Below are 23,263 nucleotides of genomic sequence, written 5' to 3'. Positions count from 1 at the left end.
AGAGGAGGAAGGAGAGAAGGAATTAAACCTTGAAACATGTTCAAGGTGAACTGAGAGGAAGCAAGGTATCCTAATTAATTGGATATTATTGGAAAACAGAAGAGTGAGTATAAGATTACAGTATAAGATTAAGTTGCTCTTTTAGGATCAGAGGGAACTGCAGTCATTGCATCACTCTATTTTGTGCCGTGCATGACATTGGGCTTTTGCCTTTTTCTCTATGCCTGTTCTAAACAGAATAATAGCACTTGCTAAACTTTTCAGTGTAAAACATGTGAGCTGTCTATCTTCCAGGATAATTAGAATTTGCTGCATGTTGGAGATAATGGTGATTCCAATATGTTAACTGTTTTCTGTCTGAAAATTTCCCAAGTAAAAGAAGGTATTTTATCAGACTGGCTTGTTCTGAAAGACAACATCTGTATTTTCCTGAACCATGTTTGGAATTGTGTGTCATAATAAAAAGTACAATTGCACTCACTCTAACATTACAATGACACAAATGTTCCTGAAACCATAGAAAGAAATTGTATTTGTATGTTTGTTTGCTTCTGTGTCTGATGGTATAAAAATGTTGGATAGATTTCTGATGGATGGCTAAAGCAAGTAGATTTTGGAACTGTATTTAAAGCTGGATCAATAAATCCTAGCAGAGGACATGTACTGATTCTGAAGAAGTGATGAAGGAGGTAAAATAGACTAATCCTAATAATGATAATTTCCAATGGCCAGGAAGAGTACACATGAAAAATGCTTCTGTGATATAAGCACTGTATGTTATTTACTGCATGAAGGTATCTGAGGATGTTGTCTCAGACAAAACCCCTTAATTTCTGATCTTTAATTTCTCAGAATAAGTTTAGATTTAAATATTCGACCCCCCTCCATTTTAAGTCAAAGTTGAAACAACAACATAGCTGGAAATAAGCCCTTCTCTTACTAATTCTTAGTAGGATATCCTTAATAAGATATCAAAGATATTTAAAGGGAAAAAAGGCCCCTGAAAGTCCACACTGCAAATTCCATGTTGTGCCAAAAGCTACAGTAGCCTGATTTCTAAAATGTCTGATACAGTCTAGATTTGATTTACTAGATCAAATTACTAGATTAAGAAAAAGCACTGGATAAGGAAAAACACAGAGAAAAGAATAACAGCAATAATAACAAAGTCTTCTAAGGTTTTATGTTTAGATTAGAGTGTTTGGATACAAACTTAAAAATGAAGCAATATTTGAAGGTGAAAAGTATTCAGAATATGCTAGGAGGTAGTATTAAGTGAATTAATGAAAGGATCTTTTTACTGATTAACTATTACTCAGTTAGAAGAAACAACTTTCAAATGCGAAATGAAGGTAATGTGATTAACAACAAAAAAGAAAATTATCACACTTCTTATCAGCCTAAAGGCAATGTAAATGTAACAGTGCACTTGGTGCTGCAATGATGTTGTAAACTGTTTATCTTGGCTTGTGGTGAGAAGCCAGGCACAGAGGGATTTTATGCATAAATTCTTCAGTGAAATGGAAAAAGAACAGTAGCTTTGGGGTTAATACAATGTTCTTTTTAGTAATCAAGTTCCTTGTTCAATGTTTGAAGGATAGAAATATTTCAGTGACTCTCTCCCAATGCCAGGTGGCAGATGGCAAATCTAGAGGTGTAAATGAGGAAGAGCACATGCCAACTGCCTCTCGTGATACACACATCTGGCCACAACACTGTAGTATAAACTCTCTGAAAGTCTAAAATCATTCATTGTGAAATTAAAGGAAAAAATTATAAATTAGGCAAGGGAAATAGAATAGAACTGCCTGACTGAGAATGGCATTTAGTGTTGTGTGTGTGCAGTTCTTATTTGAAAGGGCATTGTTTTCCTCCCTGCTTCAGGAGACACAGTGTGGTGACTGCCATTTTGAGATTCAGATGCAAAGTTCTACAGGCTGAGTGAAATCTGTCTTGGTAGTTTTATTCTATTCTTTCAGTGTCTCCTTCCTTAATAAAACCACCACTTTTAGGCTTGTGCAAGATCAGTTGTTTGGAACATGGGAATGAAATTTTACCTTGTTTCAAAAGGGATTTAATTTCAACAGAGATTGAATTTCTCAGTGAGGGTAGAAAAGCATGTACCAAACAGTCTATTATGACAAAAAATTAGCAGTGAGTCTGAGTTCTTGCTTTAATATATTTTGAGTGTGTGGGCTGGTGAGTGGGCTGGTAGATGAAACTCAGTTTTCTTATTCTTAATTAAATTATTTCATATTTTAAGGTAGAGGCAAATTTCTTTAATATATTTTGTGCTATTTCCACTCTACTGTCTTGATAGTCTTGAAACTCACCTAAAATTTTCATAGAGTTAAGGATCTCTGCTTTGTTCTGAACACACAAATGGCACCAATCGGTATAACTGGGAGAAAAAACTTCAATAAATAATTTGTCTCTTTACTAACACAGGGGTTTTTTTAGTGCAATTTCCAGATCACTATCTCAAGTCTTGCCAGACTGTCAGTTGGGGGTTTTTTGTTTGTTTGTTTGTTTTATACAGAACTGTCACTGCACCAAATATACAATATTATGTGGCCTTTGGTTTCAGTCATGCTCTGTTGGACCTAGGTTTTATCCATGTTTTTGAAATGTTTTTTGTTAGTCAGGAGCACTACTAGTTTGTTGCATTCATGAGCTATAGGGATGAACAAAAATAGGTCTAATTTCCTCAATAACTGTACTTGCTGCTCTCACTGCTTGTGAGCCACAGTGTAAACCAACCTTTGGAAAAGACCTTTATCACTCACCAGCACTTCTGCATTCAGATACCAGCCATAGAGTTAGTCTTGTGCAGTCTTCTGAGCTTAGAGTTTCCTCTTGGGTTGCCTCTTTGAAGCAAGTAAATAGCTCAACAGGCTTGTGAAAGTGATTTGACTCTGGCCATGCCATTTTCCAAATGGCAACACCACTGCATTTTCACAAACGTCTGTCAGACTGTGTAATATGGCACCCTAACAGAGGTAATTACAGTTTCTAGCTTGTGTGTATGTACTCTCCAGGTGACTCACAAATGCACAGGAGTTTCCAGCTCTTGTGTACATCAACTTTACTACAAATGTACAGGCCATTTTTGCAGCACCTGTTTGGGATGTCCAACACATCCAGGAAATGGAAAATCTATTTTGCCCTCTTTAGATCTGCCCTAAAAATCTGCTACATCCAGACTACAAGCATTAAAATGAGGACATGTGTTATGCATATTGCATACAGGGTGCTTCAGCCATGATCATGCTTGGGCAGCACAAATTACAGTGCAGAGTTTTCAGATTCTACCTGGAAGATATTTCTCATCAGGAAAAAAAGACAAGTCCAGAAAAATAAACATGTCTGGCAGCCTTGGCTGTATCAGGAATTGCCATTTCCTATGTTGAAAGTGGTGACAGAATGCACTGTGCACAGTTTCCAGTGTAGGATGGTGCTTAATAGGCATGAATAAACCTTATTGATGTCTGTGTGTGAGTCCAAGGAAGCTTGAATTATTTAGCATGTGCCAGTGTAACTAGTGTCATGCACACGAGTTAAGCAGTGGCACACTGTGAGGGACAATCCCTAGCCACCCGCTGATGTCATTGTGAATTACTAATACCGACTCACAAGCTAGCAATGGGCATGTGGTTGGCTAATTAGAGAAGATTCATTAATTATCCATATATGGATCCTGTAGAGCTGAGTACAACTCCCTGGGATATAAAATTGCGCAGTGACACCTTTCTGGGGAATATTTTCCATATATCTGCTATGTGATAAGAATTAGGTGACTCAAATTAGAAACTTTATCCTGTGGTTTTTGGTATTCCTGGTACATGATATTATGAAAAATACAAACACTAGAAACTAGAATTTCTGTGGTTGTTAGTACCTTGGTATTATGATGTCTACATAACAGCAACACTTTTTATGTGTAAAAATGATGCCCCTGTCATGATTTAGGAGTGGTATTCTCCAATTTAGCGTTCCCACTGAAACTACTCCAAACCACATGCCACCCAATCACTCTCCTTCCTCTTTCCCCTCCCCTGCAGCAGGCTGGAGAGGAGAATTGGAGGCACAAAAGGTAAAGAGATAAGAACAATTTACTGGAATCAGCAATAAGATAAGAATGTGGCCAGTAACAGCAACAGTACTAATGTCTGATTTATGGTGAATTTGCCACCGGCTGCCACAAGACAGGACCCTCGAAGAGGAGATACTAGGACTCCCTGAAACAACATCTCAGCCTTGACCATATTGATCAACATAACTGGTCTACTCTGGCCTCCAGTCGGGAGGCCTGGAGACACACCATCTACAACGCAGCTGTCTCCTTCGAGAACGCACACAGGATCACTCTCAAGGAGAAAAGACAATGCAGAAAGAATCATGTCCTGCAGAATATACCACCTAAGGAGTCTTTCTGCTGTGCCTTTTGCAATCTGACATGTCTATCTCATATTGGCCTCATTAGCCACCAGCGTGCTTGTAACAAATGTGGATAGAGTCTTCCTCAATCTTCATTCGTGAAGCCTAGCCATGATGATGATGACTAATGCCTGAGTGAACAAGAAAAGAAATGTAACTGCTCACTCCCTGCAGAAACCCCTGACAATACTCAACTGACCACTCCCACTGCTAAGCTACTCCGACCCAGAAACAAGCTCTTCCCTCCACCAGAAATGGTGTGAGGTGGTATAGAATAAGCACCAGGTCCTGGTCATGCCCTCTCCTGGCTACTGCAAATATTAACCCTGTCCTGGTGAGAACCAGGACAGCCCCATATTCATAATATTACTTCACTCTATGTCATAAGCCCAAAACACTCTTCTGTGTCAGAAATAGTAATCTTTATCTCAAAGTATTTGAGATAAATGATTATTTTACAATCAGTTACTGCAACCCTAACAACACAGTAGGCTGCCTGGCCCTAACCCATTGTTACTGTTTGAATGTCTTCACTCTCATGCTCCATTAAACCAAATGAGAAGTGATCCAGATGGTTTTCTGATTGGTTGTCCTGAAAAGTCTCTAGCAAGATGGAACAGTCATGGAGGCTTGACTCATAAGTAGTGTTCATGAGAGACAAGACAGAGCTGAATAAGCAGGGTTAAATAGCCTGAAGTAGCTCTGAAAGGGAAGGAGGAGCTCTGTAGAAGGCATTTAGTGAGAATAGTTCATGACTGACATTTGAATTCTCAGGCTTTCTTGACTTCTTGCTTGCTCTCATGGATTTGTAGTTGCTTGTGAATATTTTACATATTTTATTTTTGGCACATTTCAATCTTAATGAGACACAGTATTGAGAGCAGCCTCAGCATCCTCCAAGTTTCCCATTCGTTCCCATGTATTATTAATAATACATCCAGTTCACTTAAATGATCTCTAACTTCACCTTCACCTATCATGAACCTTTCACGCTCAGCCCCATTCAGCCACTCTGGTCTCCTGTTGTCCCACACATGAGGATGGACTGTTCTTGCACGTGAAAACTGCACAGGTCTTCTGGGCAACTTTGCTCTTTGGGAGAGTTTCCCATGAGAGCCTGCTGAAAAGGTCCCTGAAGAATGGAGCATGTTCACATGATGTCAAGGGCTATTATTCTCTTATTTGCCTTCCTCACTTCCTTCGGGATCTTAATTGGCAGATTTGATCTACCAATCTCATGCATAGAATCTATGTCAAAAACTGTCCCAAACATACTCCAGAAACTGGATTACTTGTACCCTAACATGTTGGCCTTCTAGATGATTAAAGTACCTCATGACTTGAGTATCTCAGGGCTTGAGATTGTAACGTTTTTCCCAATTGCTTTAAGAAAGCTTTGTCTATTTTCTCTTCCTCATGGGACAGTCTGTAAATATGTTGTCTGGTACATTCCCCCTCAGCACAGTAACCAGAGTGCTGCTCCCCTTGACAGCTGGGACACTCCTGGCCCCCAACTGCAGCTGGGAGCTGGGAAAAGGGCAGCTGTGTCCTTCCTCAGGAGCTTCATCTTGGTCAAGGTCTCTGAGAGGACAGAGGCAGCTTCTCCCACTGCCATGTCCGGAGACACAAGTCTGTGGTGATGAGGGAGGTCTGAGGTCCTGCCGGGAGGTTGAAATCAGCAATGCAAGGTCAGGATAAGTAGGAAACAGGGTCAGACACCAGAACAGCTACCATGTAGCTGCAGTATAGACCTGAGACAAGGGCAGCTCCTGAGACAAGGGGTGCAGGCTCTTGACAAAGCTTTTCACAGCTCTTTCTGCCAGCTTTCTGCTGGGTTTACGTGTCAATGTGATCTGAGCTAGCACAGCTGTACCACATTGCAGCTGGCCTTGAAAGCAGGCAGTCAGAGACCCGATGGAGGCAGTGAGGGAGAGGCTGCAGAGTCTGTTGATGCACACTGGGTTTGGACAGAGGCAGCAAGTCTCTCTGAAATCTGCTCAGCAAGTGGCTTCTTGCAATATCTTCTGGTTTCTTATCATGGTTCACTGACTTTGGGAGCATCAGGCCTTCAGCACATGCTGTTCTCTTGCTATGTGCTCCAAACAGGATACATTTTTAAACTTTGTTTATCTGAAGTTGAATGTGTAATGCTACAGGTTTTAACCCAATCCTTGTAGGCAACACTTTGTCCAGGGCATCCTCTGATACTGCTTGACACAGACACAGGAAATTGCCGCTGTCATGGTCAAGATTAAGAGGAGAAAAACATGTTATTGCCTGTGGTGTTTTATGAACATTCATACCTGTGGGCCAAAGGTTTAATATTACATAATATCTATACAAAATCAGCTTATTTTCATAGAATTAAAGGCAGAGTGGAGTATCTGTGCAGTATCATTTTAAAAAAATGTTATCGCAACTCTGGATTTTTGTGATGCAGATTTTAAGTGTTTTCTTACTTTTCATTAAGAAAAAAAGGTTTTAGTAAGGTAAAATAAATCAATAGGAAAGCACTTAGCTAAATATGTTTTTCAGGCTTTCATCTTCTTGATGATGGTGAAAAAACAAATTGGAGAAAGCATCTTCAAAGTATATCAGTGTGATTAATTACCAAGAAAGGTGTACATTGGCCAGGGTTCTATAATTTACTGTGCAAGACAATGCATATAATTGTCTTCCATGAAAATATGTGAATTATGTAAAACTATGTAGTCCTTTGCAGATTCAGAATCAAGAAGCAAATGTGGCTGACAGTGTGGTTTTGTTTCAATCACTTTTGCTTTTTGGCCATTTGTTGATGGTTAGTCCTGACTTCTGAAGCATAAAACCTGATTCCCAGCATTCTGATTGTGTGAGGAAAAGATGAACTTGTAGCTCCCTTAAAGCTAAGCTGACACAATAGTTTAGATGAGGATGAGTATTCACTCTGATTAAAACAACACAAATACATCTTTCTGATACCAAGGGAAGTATACAACCTCCCACAGAATCATATGACAGCTTGGGCTGGAATGGACCTCAAACACCATCTAGTTCCAACGCCTCTGGCTTGGACAGACACGTGACACATTAGATCTTGTTGTTCAAAGCCCTTCCAACCCAGCCTTGAACACTACCAGGGATGGGGCACCCACAACTACCCTGGGCAACCTGTTCCAGTGCCTCACTACCCTCACAGGAAATCTCTTCCCAACATCTAATCTAAATCTCTCTTCTTTTAGTTTGAAACTGATCTCCCTTGTCCTATCACTATCTGCTCATTTAAAATATCTCCTCCTCTTTTTTATAAGCCCTCTTCAGGCACTGCAAGGCTCAAATGAGGTCTTCTGGAAGCGTTCTTTTCTCCAGGCTGAACATCCCCAGCTTTCTCAGCCTGTGTTTGTAGGACAGGTGCTCCAATGCAGTGGCCCTCTGGACTTGCTGCAACAGGTCCATGTCTTTCTTGTGCTGAGGACTCCAGAGCTGGATGCAGTACTCCCAGTGGGGTCTCATGAGAGCAGAGCAGATGGGCAGAATCACCTTCCTTAACCTGCTGGCCACTCCTCTTTTGATGCAGCCCAAGACACAGTTGGCCTTCTGGGCTGTGAGCAAACACTGCTGGCTCATGTTCAGCTCTTCATCCAAGAGAACCTCCAAGTTCCCCTCCTCAGGGCTGCTCTGAATGACTTCTTCTCCCAACTAGTAATGATGTCTGGGATTACCCCAAATCAGGTGCAACACCTTGGCCTTGTACATTTTGAACTTCATAATGTTCTCATGGGCCCACTTCTCATGTTCATCCAGGTCCTCATGGATGGCATTCCATCCTTCAGGTGTATCAGCTGCAATGTTCAGCTTCACGTCATATGTCAATTTGCTGAGGGTGCACTCGATTTCACTGTTTCTGTCATTGATGAAGATATTGAAGAGCACTGGTCTTAAGATAGAGCTTTGTCATTAGCCTCCATGTGGACATTGAGCCATTGATCACAATTTTCTGGCTGTGCCCATCCCGACAATTTCATATCCACCAAATAGTCCACCCTTTAAATCCATGTCTCTCCAGTTTGGAGATAAGGATGTTGTATGGGACCGTGTTGAAGGCTTTGTAAGGCTATCAGTAAGTATATGCGGTAATATAGGAAACACACAAAAGACTGGATTTTGTTTTGTTTGTTTTGTTGTAGTGAGGTTGTTTTGTTTTGCTTTTTTTTCTCCCCTGTAATTGCTGAATCTCTCTGTTGTTTGACTTTCACATAGATTGAGTTTTGCTGATGTCAGGGACCATTAGGATAGTCAGCAGGCAGCAAACTGTCATGAAATTCCAACAGAAGACATTCAGTGTCAACATCCTGGTGTTGACTCAAACAGGGGAAAGAGGGACGGAGTGATAGAGATAGAGTAATTGTAACTTTCTACTGTGGGTGAAAACCAGCCAAATGTCAACTTTTAATGCAAATCTAATGATGTGAAGCTAGAAGAGAACTTAGAAAAGTGCTTCTTTCTTAATGCAGCTAAGTCTTGGGAATGAAGATGTTGAGATTAGGAGAAACCTCTCAATTAAAATAGATGGGAGGACAAATTGTGGTCATTGCATCAGCCCACATATTTTTACAATTATGAATATCAGAATAGTACAATTGTCCTCTAGCATTATTACTATAGGACAACTATAGTGTAGTTCCTTCCTCTAGAAAAACCCACCTTTAACAGAAGGGAAAATAAATGGTAGAGAGCAACCTGGGGTGACAATGTAAGCAGGTGATGATATCTCAGTGATACACGACAGACCTAAGTTAAATGTGTGTGGAGAAACCCCACAGCAGAAGCAGAAGCCTGTCCGGTTGTCCAGTTCTTGACAGATCCTGTCACTGGTCATTGCCTCCTCCTGCTTCTTTGGCATGGACAGCCTCCCTGCAGCTTCTAACACACCCAGTCTATAAAGAAAATCTCACAAACAGCCCACTTCCCCTGAAATTATACATAGTGGCAAATGTTAGAATATAATTAAAGCATAACTCTACTAAACTACATTGTATTTAATACTTCAAAATGGCAAAACCAGAGCAAACCTTTTCAAAGAATGCTTCGGTTCTACTAAAAAATATCAAAGTATTTCCTCTTGCCTCCTGCAAAGAACATGAGTGTTTCAATGCTTGTACTTGAATAAATCCTGAAATATGCTCTGCACATACCACTTCATGTACTTAACCAGGAACAGTAAAATATTATAACTCATTCATCACCCCTTACACAGTGAATTGGTTGTTACAGCAAACCATTACAGGCTTCACAACACGTGTTCAAGAGCACAGTAAACAGGCAGAGTGGGGATCTTGAGATCTTTCTAGTCTGCACTGCTAATTAAAAACAATCTTACAACAGGTGCCAATGAAAGGTACAAGACCTTTGTCATGGTCAAGTTGTATAAAATATCTCTGTGCAAAGAACTTGTGCTGAGATCATGATCAATGAGACTTAAAAGACCAAGTGCAGATAAAGCCAGGCAGTTGAGGTGCTATGAGTACTACCTACATGGCTTCAGTGACATGATGTTATCTTCAGACTATGAGCATGTGAGGGACTGGAAAAAGTTATTAAGCTTATTACTGCCTCTAAACAACTCTGTATGTGTGGGAAGGGACAGATCAGGCTCTGCCAAGGTGGAATGGTGTTCTGCCCCTCATAATCCCACCTCCTTGAGAGCCTGTAGTGCAGCTGTCAGTCACTGGCACACTGTGAGCACTGCCCCACACTACATCCCCCCGAGCCCCTAACCCAGCCCCAGAATGGCTAGTAGACTGAAGGCCCCACTTGGAGGGGGAGTGGCTACAGGAGTCCAGAGCAAATAAAACCAACACAATACGACCTCTGCATGGTCATGGCCCTATTGTTCTTGGATTTCTGGTAGCTGGTTCTATGCTGGACCTAAGGCCGTAGCTATAATTCTCTCTTTCTCTCTTTCCCTCTCTTTCTTAACTACTTCTCCTTCTCTTAATTTCCTTTTCTGGATAGTTGGATAACTTAAACCTGGATGGACTGGAATTTGTTAAATGAATGCTTTGTTAAACGCTTTATGTTGATTGAATACCTGTTTTAAACTTTCACTAAGTTCCCTTATTGTCCAAAGTTTACCAGTAAAAGTGTGTTATTTTGACCCCTTGAAAAGCACTTAGCATTTTTCCTGTACGTTGCCTCAAGGTACAAAAGAACTGAAGGCCCCTTTAAAAAAAATCCATCAGTGGATTTTTGGGGCTTTATATCTTTTTGATGTAAAACACCTTTGATGAGCTTGTGAGAAGAGCTTGGGGTCTTACAGAGCCTGAGTCACAGCTGACAATTTTGTGCCTTTTTCCTCAACTCCTGACTCTCTATGTAGAGCTGTCTGCCACCTGCCACTGAATAAGACATTAGGGTTTAGAAATCCTGTGTTTGAATTGCCAACAAGTTAGCCAAAGTATAGTCAGCTCACCAGCCTCAGTGACGCTAGTTGCACCCACAGTTAAAGTTATGATCTAGTAAGACATCTCAATGAATCATCAACCCCATAAGCTGCTAGCCATGTAAATTGTATATAGCAATAAACAGAATCCAGAGGAGGAATCCATTTCTACTCCCCACACCGACTGTGTACTTAGTCAGCATCTATGATGAAGGCTGGCTGTGCTTTGGGGAATAGGTCAGGTGAGGTTGATTGCTGCTGTATCCCTGGGTGACTTCAAATAAATCATACAGCTCCATCTGTGTCTCAGTGAAATAGCACTGTGGAAAGCTTACATTTCTTGTATGTGCCTGAATACTTGTGATCATCTGGGCAACGAGAAATGATATTTAAAGTCCCCTGAAGCAATAACTGAATGTTGCAGTAACAAACTGCTCGCAGCAGAATAACTCTCAGCATGTCTATCCCATCAGTTAAGTACCTGTTCTCGAGACAGATTTCCTCACAACTGCTCATTATAAATCGTCCAACTTCCACTTATTATTGCTCATCTGAGCTCAAACTTGGAGTTTGATGCACACAGGGCCCCTAATTATAGGTGTGGGTTTGCACTGAAGTGTCCTGGATAGACTGAGGTGAGTCAGGACAATCTGTTACAGCTCAGCTTTTCGAGTTGAACAGGGATGGTCTGGTTCAAGGCTCCAGCCAGCAGAGTACACTGAATGCACCCATGTTCTTCTCCATTAAGTGGAGACAGAGTGCAGAGTGTCCAGTAGCCTGAGCCTAGCTGCTGTAAAATCAGTGGTATAGAGGGGAAAATGGAATATGAAATATGTAACTGGGGAAAAAAAAGAAATCTCAACATTATCAAAGTTCTATAATTCAGTCTTGTGCGGAAGTACAGTTGTGCACAGCTTTAAGGCTATATTATGTACTTCATTACAAAGTTTGGAGATTCTTGGACGTGTTTTTATTGCTGAGTATCTGTGACTGCTTCTACATGTATTACCTACCACCATTTAAAAGGAACAAGTCTTAAAAAGTAACTTCCTAGGCTGTGGCCTAGCATTTTTGAAGTACCAGGCAGAGGATGTCTGCCACCTCCCTACATGTTCCCACTCCTGCTGTGATCTAGAGGGAGAAAGTGATCTGACTTGAATAAAAAAAAATAGAAAAAAAATCCATGGGATTATTTCCAGCTGGATCAATGCCTTGGTCTGGTTCACAACAAAGCCTCTCAGACAACTCTGCCAGTACTACTGAGGAGGTAATGTGCTGTGACAGGAGTCACTGGTGCTGAAGGCTTTGTTTTATGAAATCAGTCTCAAGTCTCTACAATTTGAGCAAGTATGAACTCTAAAAATGTCTGATCTGTTAAATGACCAGTGAACAGAGTCACATTTAATAGTGAGCAGGGTCTCAAAAGGAGGGTCTATGAGGGAAGGATTTATTTGTTTACTTGTAATTCTTGTTTGATTAGCTGTTGTTAGCTCAATTATCTGTGAAGTTTTGGCCAATTAGTGATCAATTTTACATTTTTAACTGATTTCTATCAAAACTCCATCCTGTTTCCAGCTTCACTTAGCAGTAGTAAAGTATAATTTTACCATCTATTTAGTATGTTTAGGTGCAGTTTCATAAGATGTTCTTATAATTTAATTTCATAATGATATTAAAAGTTTTTAATTACATCCCATTTTGACTTGTGGTGTAGATTTTGAGTTAAAATGGTAATTTTTAAACTGAATGATGACAACTCAGATATTTAAAAGTGAAGGAAAAATGAAATAAAACAAGTAGAAACACAGAGAAAACAATTAGGATTTCACGTGCCCTCATCAAGTTTGCTGATGACACCAAACTGTGTGGTGCGGTCAACATGCTGGAGGGAAGGGATATCATCCAGAGGGACTTTGACAGGCTTAGGATATGGACCCATATGAACCTCATAAAGTTCAGGCCAGACACAAGGTCCTGTACCTGGGCCAGGGCAATCCCAAACACAAATACAGGCTGGATGGAAAATGGGTTTAGAACAGCCCTGAGGAGAAGGACTTCAAGGTGTTGGCAGATGAGAAGCTCAAGAGGACTTAGCAATGTACTTTTGCAACCTAGAAAGCCAATGCTATCCTGGGCTGCATCAAAAGCAGCATGGCCAGAATGTTGAGGTGGATGATTCTGCCTCTCTACTGTGTTCTAGTTGGACCCTACCTGCAGTAGTGCATCCAGCTCTGGGGTCCCCCGCACAGGAGGGACATAGGCCAGTTAGAACAGGTCCAAAGAAGGGCCACCAAGATGATCAGAGGGCTGGAGCACCTCTCCTATGAAGTCAGGCTGAAAGAGTTGGGATTGTTCAGTCTGGAAAAGAGAAGACTTTGGGGAGATGTTGTAGCAGCCTTCCAGCAACTAAAGGGGTCCTACAAGAGAGGCATAGAGGGACTTTTTAAAAGGGACATGTAGTGATACAACAAGGGTTAGTGGCTTTAAATGAAAGGGGGTTGGTTTAGACTAGAAATTAGGAAGAAATTATTCCCTACAAGGGGAATAATTGCCCAGAGAAGTGATGGATGCCCCATCCCTGGAAGTTTTCAAGGGCTGGTTAGATGGGAATTTGAGCAACCTGGCCTAGTGTGTGGCATCCCTCTCCATGGCAGAGGGGTCCCATCCAACTGAAATCATTCTATGCTTCTGTGTTTCTGTGAAAACAAAAGATGGTGGATGCTTACCTGTAGGTCTCATTACTGCTGAACCAACACCTTTATGGGTTTTTTTCTATCAGCTCTCTTGTGATGATATATGAATATGGTTCAATTTATCTAAGAGTAAACAGGCTAGAGAACTCACCCTGCAGAGTTGTAGCACAAGGAGCCCTGGTGATGAGCAGTAGAGAGTTTTCTGTTCAGGTGATGGATGCTGTTTTTTGTCTTCAGTCATTGGTTGGTAAAGCAGTGGCAAATGGTTGCTCTTACAGAAGAAGCTGCTAAAAATCAGCCAGCAAACACACATGTTTTAATGCATGATGAACCTATATCATCTGTCAGTTGTACTTTTTGTCTGAACTTTCTCATCCGAGCTTTAATCCCACCTTCCTCCTCTTTTTCAGACTGTGGAAGTGGGATGTCTTTCTCCTTCCTTCTTTCCTTGTTTTTTTCTCTTTTACCTTTTCCCTAAATCATAGAGTTTCAGCAGAGATTTTTCAGGTACTTCACTGTGTGAAGCTTTAACAATGGTTGGTAGTGTCTGAAAAAAAGAAGCAAAGCTAAAAGCTTTTATTTTCATTCAGAGCTCCAAAGAGAAAGAGCAAAGGATTTAAAGCAACCTCAGAATAGATGGATTTCTAGGTCAGACTCTCAGGTACTTTGTACGATCTATGTACATGTACGGCAGTACAAAGGCCTTACAAGTTCTTGGATTGTATTCTGCTTATAGTGCAGGGCAATAGTTGATCATATGTTGAATCAGAAAGCTGAGTCTTCAGGCAACAACTTATGCACTGGAGGAGTACCCTTACCTCTTTACACTGTGTGGCCTGCATATTACCAAACTCGGAAACCATTTAGGAAGAGAAAATGTCAGTATTTGATCTGCTTAAGAAAGTTTTTATCCTCTTTGCACATACTTATTTTATTCCTTAGAAATAAATTTTGCTATGGACTACCTGGAGAATGAAAACTATCATGTATGCACTAACTCATGTTTTCTGATTCAGAACTCTGCTACAAGTGGAGGCAACGATATGCTTAATACAGCAGTATTACATGATAAGTTGCACTTTATTGTGTTGCTAGTGTATCCTTTGGGCACGCCATATGGTGAACATGCCCTACTGCTTCCTAAATCACCTCTCTCTGTTTTTGTAACTCCCCCTGAAAATGTCTACCTGAACAGAAAACTGTTTATAGAAGCCCAGGAGGGCAATAGGAGAAAATCAGGGGCAGGGTGTGTGTGTGTGTGTGTGCCTTTTCATCAAAGAACACGCTTGTAGAATTGTTTAGAATTTTGGTTTATTTATTTATAAAATTCCAAAATTTAGTTTTTTCAAGTGAAAAAATCAAGCTAAAAATTGCTGAGGATGCATAACAGGAGGCAGAAAGGAAGGGAAAGTGAAAAGACCACTGAGGAGATAATAAGTATAATAAGTACTTGGCTATACATTTTCAGCCCAAGGCCTAAACTGTTTGCTTTAGTACAAATTCTTGAGTTCAGCTTAATTAAGTTTACATAAATAGTAAACAATTGTATAGATCTTTTTTACTTCTGCAGTGTTTTGCAGAACATATCAAAATACTTTCTGGTGGTTTTGTTAATCAACCAAATGTTTCTGCAACCATTACCTGGTCTTATATAAAGTTCTTTTCCAGTTATAAAGCTAGAAAACTCCCCAATTAAACTTCTGTAAAATACTAAAACAGGTAAAGCATAAACCTTGTAGTCTTCCCTTTAGCTCTTCCAACAGTTTCCTATTTTACTTTAATGTTTCTTTGATATGTAACATTTAGATTCTTTAATGATTCTCTGGTATATAACATTTAGACTGTATCACAGTTTTTTACTTTAGCAGGCATCCTGACTTTTTCTTATAGTCAAATGGATCCTGATCCACTAATATCAATGCAGTTCAATCATTTTTATAGTACCTTTTGGAATTCTCGCAATTTTAAAATTTACACTTAATGTTGATTTCTGATCTTCTGGGTCATGTTCCCACTATTCTTGGTAACAGTTCAGGTAGGACTGGTATTCCCATCCAAGTCCATCTGTGTCCTCTGTTGTTTTCAACCATGAGGACACATAATTATCCACCTGGCTCTGTGGATAATCAGAGCGTGTGAGCAGGGTTTGGGAATGAGCCCTACAAACATGGTTATAAGTCCCAACATCTTTTCAGAGTATTGGTCTTAAATGAGGTAAGGTCTCAGTGGCTCTTTCTGGCTGAAAGTTCTCTCCTGAGCAGAATTAGCTATCTATTGCCTAAAAGCTCTTAGTATTACATGTGAAGATCCTAATTCTCACTGCATCCTACATTGCATCCTCGCTGCATCTGACATTATTTGCATGTGTACATTCTTCTGTAGCCTTTTTTTTTCCACCCACATAAATGTACTATTAACTCAATAGATTTCCCCAGTGGAAAGTAGTCATGGCATGAGGCTCTGATATATGTTTTGGTCAGAGAGACTCTGGATGTCTCAGAGAGGATTCATAGACCCACCTTCTTTTTATCTTCTCCTTTCTTGTGGTGAACACTATTCTGTCTGGGCAGGGAATCAGTGTTATTCTTGGCTATAGATGCTAGAAAGAGGAGGAAGAGGTCCTCAGTAGTATATTTTTTGCAGCTTTTATTTTTCTTTGTCTCCTTGATTTAGGCCTCATTTACTGATACAACACCAACTAACCTTTTCTTTTTATCTCTTGCTTCAGGCTTTCCACACACAATATAATTAGGTCTTAAATTTCCTGATCTATTTATTTTCAGAGTAGGATAACTTGTACTGACATTATGTCACTCTGATATTGATTCACATTAACAGTACCACAAATGTTGTCATCATTCTAACATCTCATCTTTAAAACTTTCCAGATCTTTTTGAAGATATTTTTCATTCAAAGCAAATTAAAACTTCTGGGAATGTTTCTGCTCACATTTCCCTTCCCTACGTGTTCCACTTTAGTCTTGTTTTGGAGCATGAAGATCTGTAAAGGATATACAAAACCCAGAAGCCCACACAAAAATGTTCTGGAGGGCTCATGTCCAATGGGGTTTTCCTGTGTTTCTTCTTCAGTTTTATCACAAGACTTCTTGATTCATACATACATCAGCCAGAATGCTCCCAATTAGAGTTTTCAGGTTTATATTATCATAAAATTTAGGATGTGCAGCTGGCTAAAGAACAGTATAGATAACATAGGGAGACAGAAGACCCAGAGGCACCTTGCTTTATTAGCTTCTTTCATTGCATTGGATTTGTCTCCTGCTACTCCTCTATGCCATTAACATGAAATTTTAACCATGAGTAATTTGCGTAGAATAGAGCAATAACTTGTTGCAAATGTAATAATATGTTTCATAATCACATCTGCCCTGCTTTCCAGCAAAACTATTTTACTCCTAGGAGTGTGGAATATGCTGAACAATGCAGAATCATAACATATTCAACTTCCGTTATGGATGTAAGCACTAAAGTAAAGGTGGCATGGCCTCAGATACGCTTATTCACAACAACAACAATAACAAAAGTGATCTCCAGACTGGCATTCTTCAACTGATGAGTCACAGCTCCTTAGAGAGGGTCTGAAGAGCTACCAGAGGCACTGTGAAGCACTGAAAATTTTATTACAAGTCAAAAGCAAAGAACATTTAATTCTCTTTTCCCCTGCATGCTGCTAGCTTTCACAGGCAAGTGTTCTCTGTCAGCTTCTTGATTTGGTGATATAATTTTTTCTGCTTCGTCTGTGAGAAAAGTTCACCTATTTTTTACAAAAAAAGTGAAGTTATATGGAGGTTTAGTCTCCTTATATGCTAAAAGAAATTTGGTTACTTTGTATACTTTTTCCCAAGACCCTAAGGGACAGAAAAGGTCACTCTTGTTCCCTAATGAAAATTGTACTATATCAATATCTACAGGATCAGTAAGTAGACTCTAAGGGTAGTGACTGAAGCCTCCTTCCTACTGACCTGGAACATTGTTTTTTGAGCTAGGGATTAATTTCTCTAAGTATCATAACTCTAACAAGGAGGAGTGACGACAACCTCCTCCAAGTGTGTTCTGTTGGAGTCAGCTAAGAGGTGGATGCTCAGACCCACTCTTTGCCTAGTTTATACCATGAACTTAAATAAAATTCTCCACCCAAAATACTTGATGACGAGATATGGACTCAGATCTCTGAAAATAAATTAACCTAGATTTCTAGATGTGGGACGTGGTATGCTAACTCCATGATTTCATTAGTTTCAGGAACATATTCCTTCCTCCGAAACTTTTGATGTGAATTTTCAAATAGTTTGAAAATGGTAAAATTGTTTTCTCAACAAGTTCAATATTTATTGACAAGAATTAATTAAAACAAAATGAAAGAAACTTTACTGTACTGTAGTTGTTAAGGATAAGATGGACAAACATTAAGCAGCTTTGCTTTCTGCTCTGGTGACACTCCACTTGAATACTGCATCCAGCTCCGGGGTTGTCAGCACAAGAAAGACATGGACTTGTTGGAGTGAGTCCAGAGGAGGACTGCTGAGATGATTAGAGAGATGGAGCACCTCTCATGAGGAACGGCTGAGAGAGTTTGTTTTTTTCAACCTGGAAAAGAGACAGCTTAGAGATGACCTGATTGCAGCCTTCCAGTATCTGAAGGGAGCCTACAGGAAAGACAGAGAGGGAATTTTACAAGAGCATGCAGTGACAAGACAGGGGGGAATGGATCCAAGCTAAAAGATTCATTTAGGTTTAGACTAGATATTAGGAGGAAGCTCTTTGCTGTGAGGGTGGTGAGGCACTGGAACAGATTGCCCAGAGAAGATGTGGAGGCCCCATCCCTGGAAGTGTTCAAGGCCTGGTTGAACTGAACTCTGAATAACCTGGTCCAGAGAAAGGTGTCCCTGCCCATGACAAGGGGGTTGGGACTAGATGATCTTTAGGGTCCCTTCCAACCCAAACCATTCTATGATTCTATGATTCTAAAACTGTTTTATAAATGTAGCATTTTGAGTTTGAAGTCTGGCAGATAATCTGAAATCCAGTCCAAGCTGTTGCAATGATCTTGTCAACTGACTGAAATGCTTTGACATGCTCAGAAAATGCCATTTTTTTCAGTGTGGTAAGAAAGGGAGACAACTTATTCTTGTTTCTTTTGAATGAGGGAGCAGGAGGCAGCACTTAAGTTGGTCATAAATACGTTGCTACTTTTTCCTAATTCAGAAATTAAAGACTTCTATAAACAGATGGGAAAGAATAAATCTAATTCCAATTAATAAACAGCTCATTTAAATAAAACTCTTTTTTCTGTGCTTAAGTAGCTCAAAACCTTCTCAAATACCTTTAAGTGTGATAATGTCATTGCGTCAGACTGGAGGCTCTGGGAATACAGTTCAAGATCCCGATTGTTGAAGTAAAGTATTGTGGAAGTGGCTAAACTCATGTATGAGCTGAAATGGGGCTGAGGTAAAGCAGCCAAGAATAATCCCTAATAAGGGAAAATTTGGTTGCATGTTTGCTGATAGTTCTTTGTAAAGCTTTAGCATTTAGTATATGATGTCACATCTCACAACCCAGAGCAATGCACTAGATTATCTGAGCTGTTGAGGAAGGTCAACTGTAGTGGCAGTTGCTTAGGCTAACTATAACTTTTCCAGATCTGACTGTCTCATCCAAAATATGGAGGGTGGTGGAAATGTTTGGAGGAGGCAGCCTACCTCCACCAAAACACCAACTGAATTTTTAAAGGAAACAGCAACATAGGAACCGTAAGCTTAACTACTGAAAATGTTAGGAACAAAGCCAAATTGGAGAAGATACTTTACATGAACGATGCAAAGATTGATTATTTATTTCTAGGCTCTCAGGCATCTAAGCAGTTGCTTAAAGAAGAGTCAAAAAACTTCTAGTCCCACATTTCATCACTTATGCTTTTTTTATTTAGACTGTTGAACAGTTCATTGATACATCTCTTCTTCCATTTCCAACAATTCTTAAAAAAACTTGGGTTTTTTTATAAATAAAATATGAGATTTTGACTTATTTTTGATGCCTTAGTTTAAGTGTTTGGTACTGGATAAAGAGATCAGGCTGAAACCCATCTTGTTCCAGTGTAACCTGATATTCTCTAGTCAGAAATAGTTTCTATTTATTATAAGTGTATTACCATATTATAAAGGTATGTTGTTATTATTATTATTGTTCTTACAAGCTGTTGCTCAGTGAAGTGCCAGACAGTGTTTTAGCCACCCAAGCTGTCATCATGCTTAGGAGAGCCAAGGACAGATATTTAGAAGCACATGGCTTCTATCTTCACACACAAATGTGGGGTTGCTAACAGCGACATTCCTGCAAAGTGTTGGGATGTGCTAATTGATAGCAGCCAGCAGCAATCCAATTTCTGTAAGCAAAGAAATGAGAACAAGCTGTCATTACAGTCTTCGAATGTTTATACTGTTGGGTAACTTTAGTGACTAAAGCAGCTTGCTTTCTCTGAGGTTTGGAGGTGCATATTTATGTCTGCAATTAGTAACTACATATTTTTCTTACTGTAAACCTAGCATTCCCCCCTATCCAAGGGGAACTATCACAAAAAGTTTCACGAGTGAAAAAAACCTGCAAGCAACATATTGATAATTAGTTTTATCACCTAAGTATTAGCTGCTTAGGCAAGATACACTAACACTCTATAGATGGAAGGTTTGTGGGAAAAAAGGATATTTTCAAAATAAAGTTTGATAGGTCTGAAGCAGTTTATCAAAATGAGCATTGTGGTGAGAGACAAGAATGTTTAAAAGGCATCAAAATACTATTAGCTATTAAAGAAAAAAAGGATAAACATTAAATCAAAATTAAATTATGTTGATTTATTACTAGCAGCATCTCAGTTTCTCCTGTGTAATGGAGTACAAAACAGCTGCAACTGTTGGTTGCTAGTTTATACTAGCCAGGGAACAGCTAACAACCACTAATTGCAACAACAGCTTAACTTCCATGTGATGGGCAAAAAGTGAACTAAGTTCTTCCCAATAATTATATTAGCTTCTCTTTTCCTTACTCCCTAGCAGAGGATTTGCTGGTGTCAGTCAAAGGTAGTAGTTTTTCTCTTTGGGGACAGGGATTAGTACAAAGGCAATGAAAATCAGGAAAGGTCAGGTTTGCAGGGAGCTTGAGAAAAGCTGACTTACAATCAACAGGCTCCTTTAGTGGGCCAGTCAGATTACCTTGTGTTTCAGAGCCTGCTCTCAATTGCCCTTCTGAGAGCCTGTTTTCCTTCTGTAGGAACTACCTAGGACATATGCATTGCTGGGGTAAACAAAGCCTTTTTAAATATCCCCACCTCAGACCAACTTAACTATTGTGACACCTTGATAAAGGTTTTTTTTATTTTTTCACATCTTAATGAAAAAACGGATTTCAGAAAACACAAATTTGATTCTTTTTCAGGCAGAAGCATCTTTGAAATCACAACACTGATAACAAATGGCTCAGTAGTCTGGAAAGAAAAAGATCTCTGGGTTTCGTTGCTTCAGTAAGCTGCCTTGCACTGTGGGTGGTGAGCTAATGAAGAAATTATTGGCATACTCTAATTTTCTTTCACACTAATGATGAAGTAAGCAGCCTTGGCTTGTGGTTCAGTAGTCAAATACTCCATGTTCTCTTACTGGTCCCCTGTGTGCTGTGTTGCATCTTATATGTGAAGGGCTGTAGTAGTGTTTTGTGCTTGTTTCATAAATGATTGGCAATTATAGTGTGTTAGATCAATAGTGGTACTGTAATCTGTGTTAGAAAGCATGTAAACCTGAAGATTCAATGGTAGTAGGGCTCCCAAAGCAGAATGGGTGCTAAAATCTTTGAAATTCTCTTTGCAAGTTAGAGGCATTCCTTAAAAATAAAGGAGAAACAGCAATGTATGTTAGGTAATAAGTTTGTTTGTTTTCTGGTTTTGTATTGTTGGGCACAAAGTTTCCAGGATATCTTGCTGTAATGCTCAGAAGTAGTAGTCAAAGTATTAAGAATAAAGTTTTCTCATAGCTCTTTTTCTTACTTGCCCTTCTGACAAGATCCCTTGCTATTGGCAAAAAAGGAAAACAGCTTTATTTATCCAGGGCATCTGAAAACTAAAAAAGGAAAAACTTTTCTACATGAGCATACAGTGCCTAAATCTGTGAATTCTTCTTTGCAGATCTCAGAATCTAAGAAGCTAAATATATTGTTTGAATAGCAGTGTCTCTTCTTGAACTGTTAAATCAATGTGGGTGAAAAATTCACCTTTTATTAAGATTTAAATGCTATCTGTGTTCCAAAAGAGAATATTCACTAACAGTAGTCACCTCTGAATATCAAATATTTGCATGTAAAAGCTATAAGTTTCAAATACATCATTTACTCATTGTAAGAAAAGTATTGGTTCTATATCTATTTGAAGAATGTGTTTTGGCTGTTGGTTTTCTTTCTTCCTCTTTCTGTAAACCCATGATTTTAGAAAGTCTTTGGAAAAAATCTAACTTGAAGCTGATAAAGAACTGCATCATTCTCAGGGGATTACAACCTGCCTCAATATGAAGTGAATTCTCACATAGTTTCTAAAACTGAGGGCCTGGAGCACTGGGATGTAAAAATTGAGGATGGCCCTGCCAGAGAGATCGAGGTGGTTAATAGCATTTGTGTAAGGAATAGTTGATGATTTCGAGTAGATGGTTTTTCACTTGCTTTGAAAGCTTACAACTGCTTTCAACACTGTTGCTTGTGAAGGACTGTTAAGTGACTTAGTGGTGTCTCTTATCAGAGTAAGATGAAACCCTATTTTTCAGTATCTTTTTTTATTCCTCTTATGCAAATTTCAGCAGATGAGTATGGGTAACTGTTTTTCCAAAAAAACTTATTTCTAGTGAGAATAATGCTGGTCACTGGTTTGCTTTTCCCTTCTATTCAACCAGAAAAGAGGCCATTTGGGAGTTAGTATGGGATCTAATTTTGCAGTCAAAAAAACTTGTCCAAGTCTGAGCTAGACACTTTGACCATCCTCACAGAAAAGAGAGAGAGAAGCAGGCTTTGAAAGCAGAATATGTTTAAGCTAGATCAAATAACTTGCCTTCTGGACCTGCTTATTACTCTTTTTTATGACTTTTGTATGGAGGCAAGGAAACTAGATTGGACATCAGGTGGCTAAAAGTTAAAATAAATGAATCCCACCCTTAGGAAGTATGTGATCTAGTTATTTTTAGCCTATTGCTAAAGAAAACGTATGAATCTATATCTTCCACCCATGATGTATGACACAACACCTTGGTTTGCAAAGAAGAGCAGAACAGAGATATAAATTAGTTGGCTGAGGCTCAACTCGGTTTAACCAAGAACGTGATGACAGGTTGGGAAAGTAGCCAGAGGAGACAGAGGAAGTAATCTTAGCTCATCTGTAGGAAGAAATATATCCACCATTAGTTAACAGTACCCACAGCTAAGATGTGATTGTAAGCTCTCAAGTGCTATTTGACAATTATGTCACAGTAGAAATCCAGAGAGCCTTGCATTACTAGTGATTGGCTAAACAGCTGTGACCTTCCTTGTGGATACAGACATTGACAAGTCCTAGCCTCTTAAGCATTAAATTATTGCCAAACATTTGACATTTATAAAGGCATGCTAATGGGGATTCTGGCAGTTTGATTATGGGGAGAGCAACTTGATGGGAATATAGTTCTTCTCA

This window comes from Manacus candei, unplaced genomic scaffold (assembly GCF_025592945.1).
Source record: "Manacus candei isolate 608988 ecotype Guabito, Panama unplaced genomic scaffold, ASM2559294v1 h1tg000034l, whole genome shotgun sequence".
Lineage (NCBI taxonomy): Eukaryota > Metazoa > Chordata > Aves > Passeriformes > Pipridae > Manacus > Manacus candei.
The sequence above is the reverse complement of the archived record's forward strand: the minus strand, read 5'-3'. Positions refer to the sequence as shown.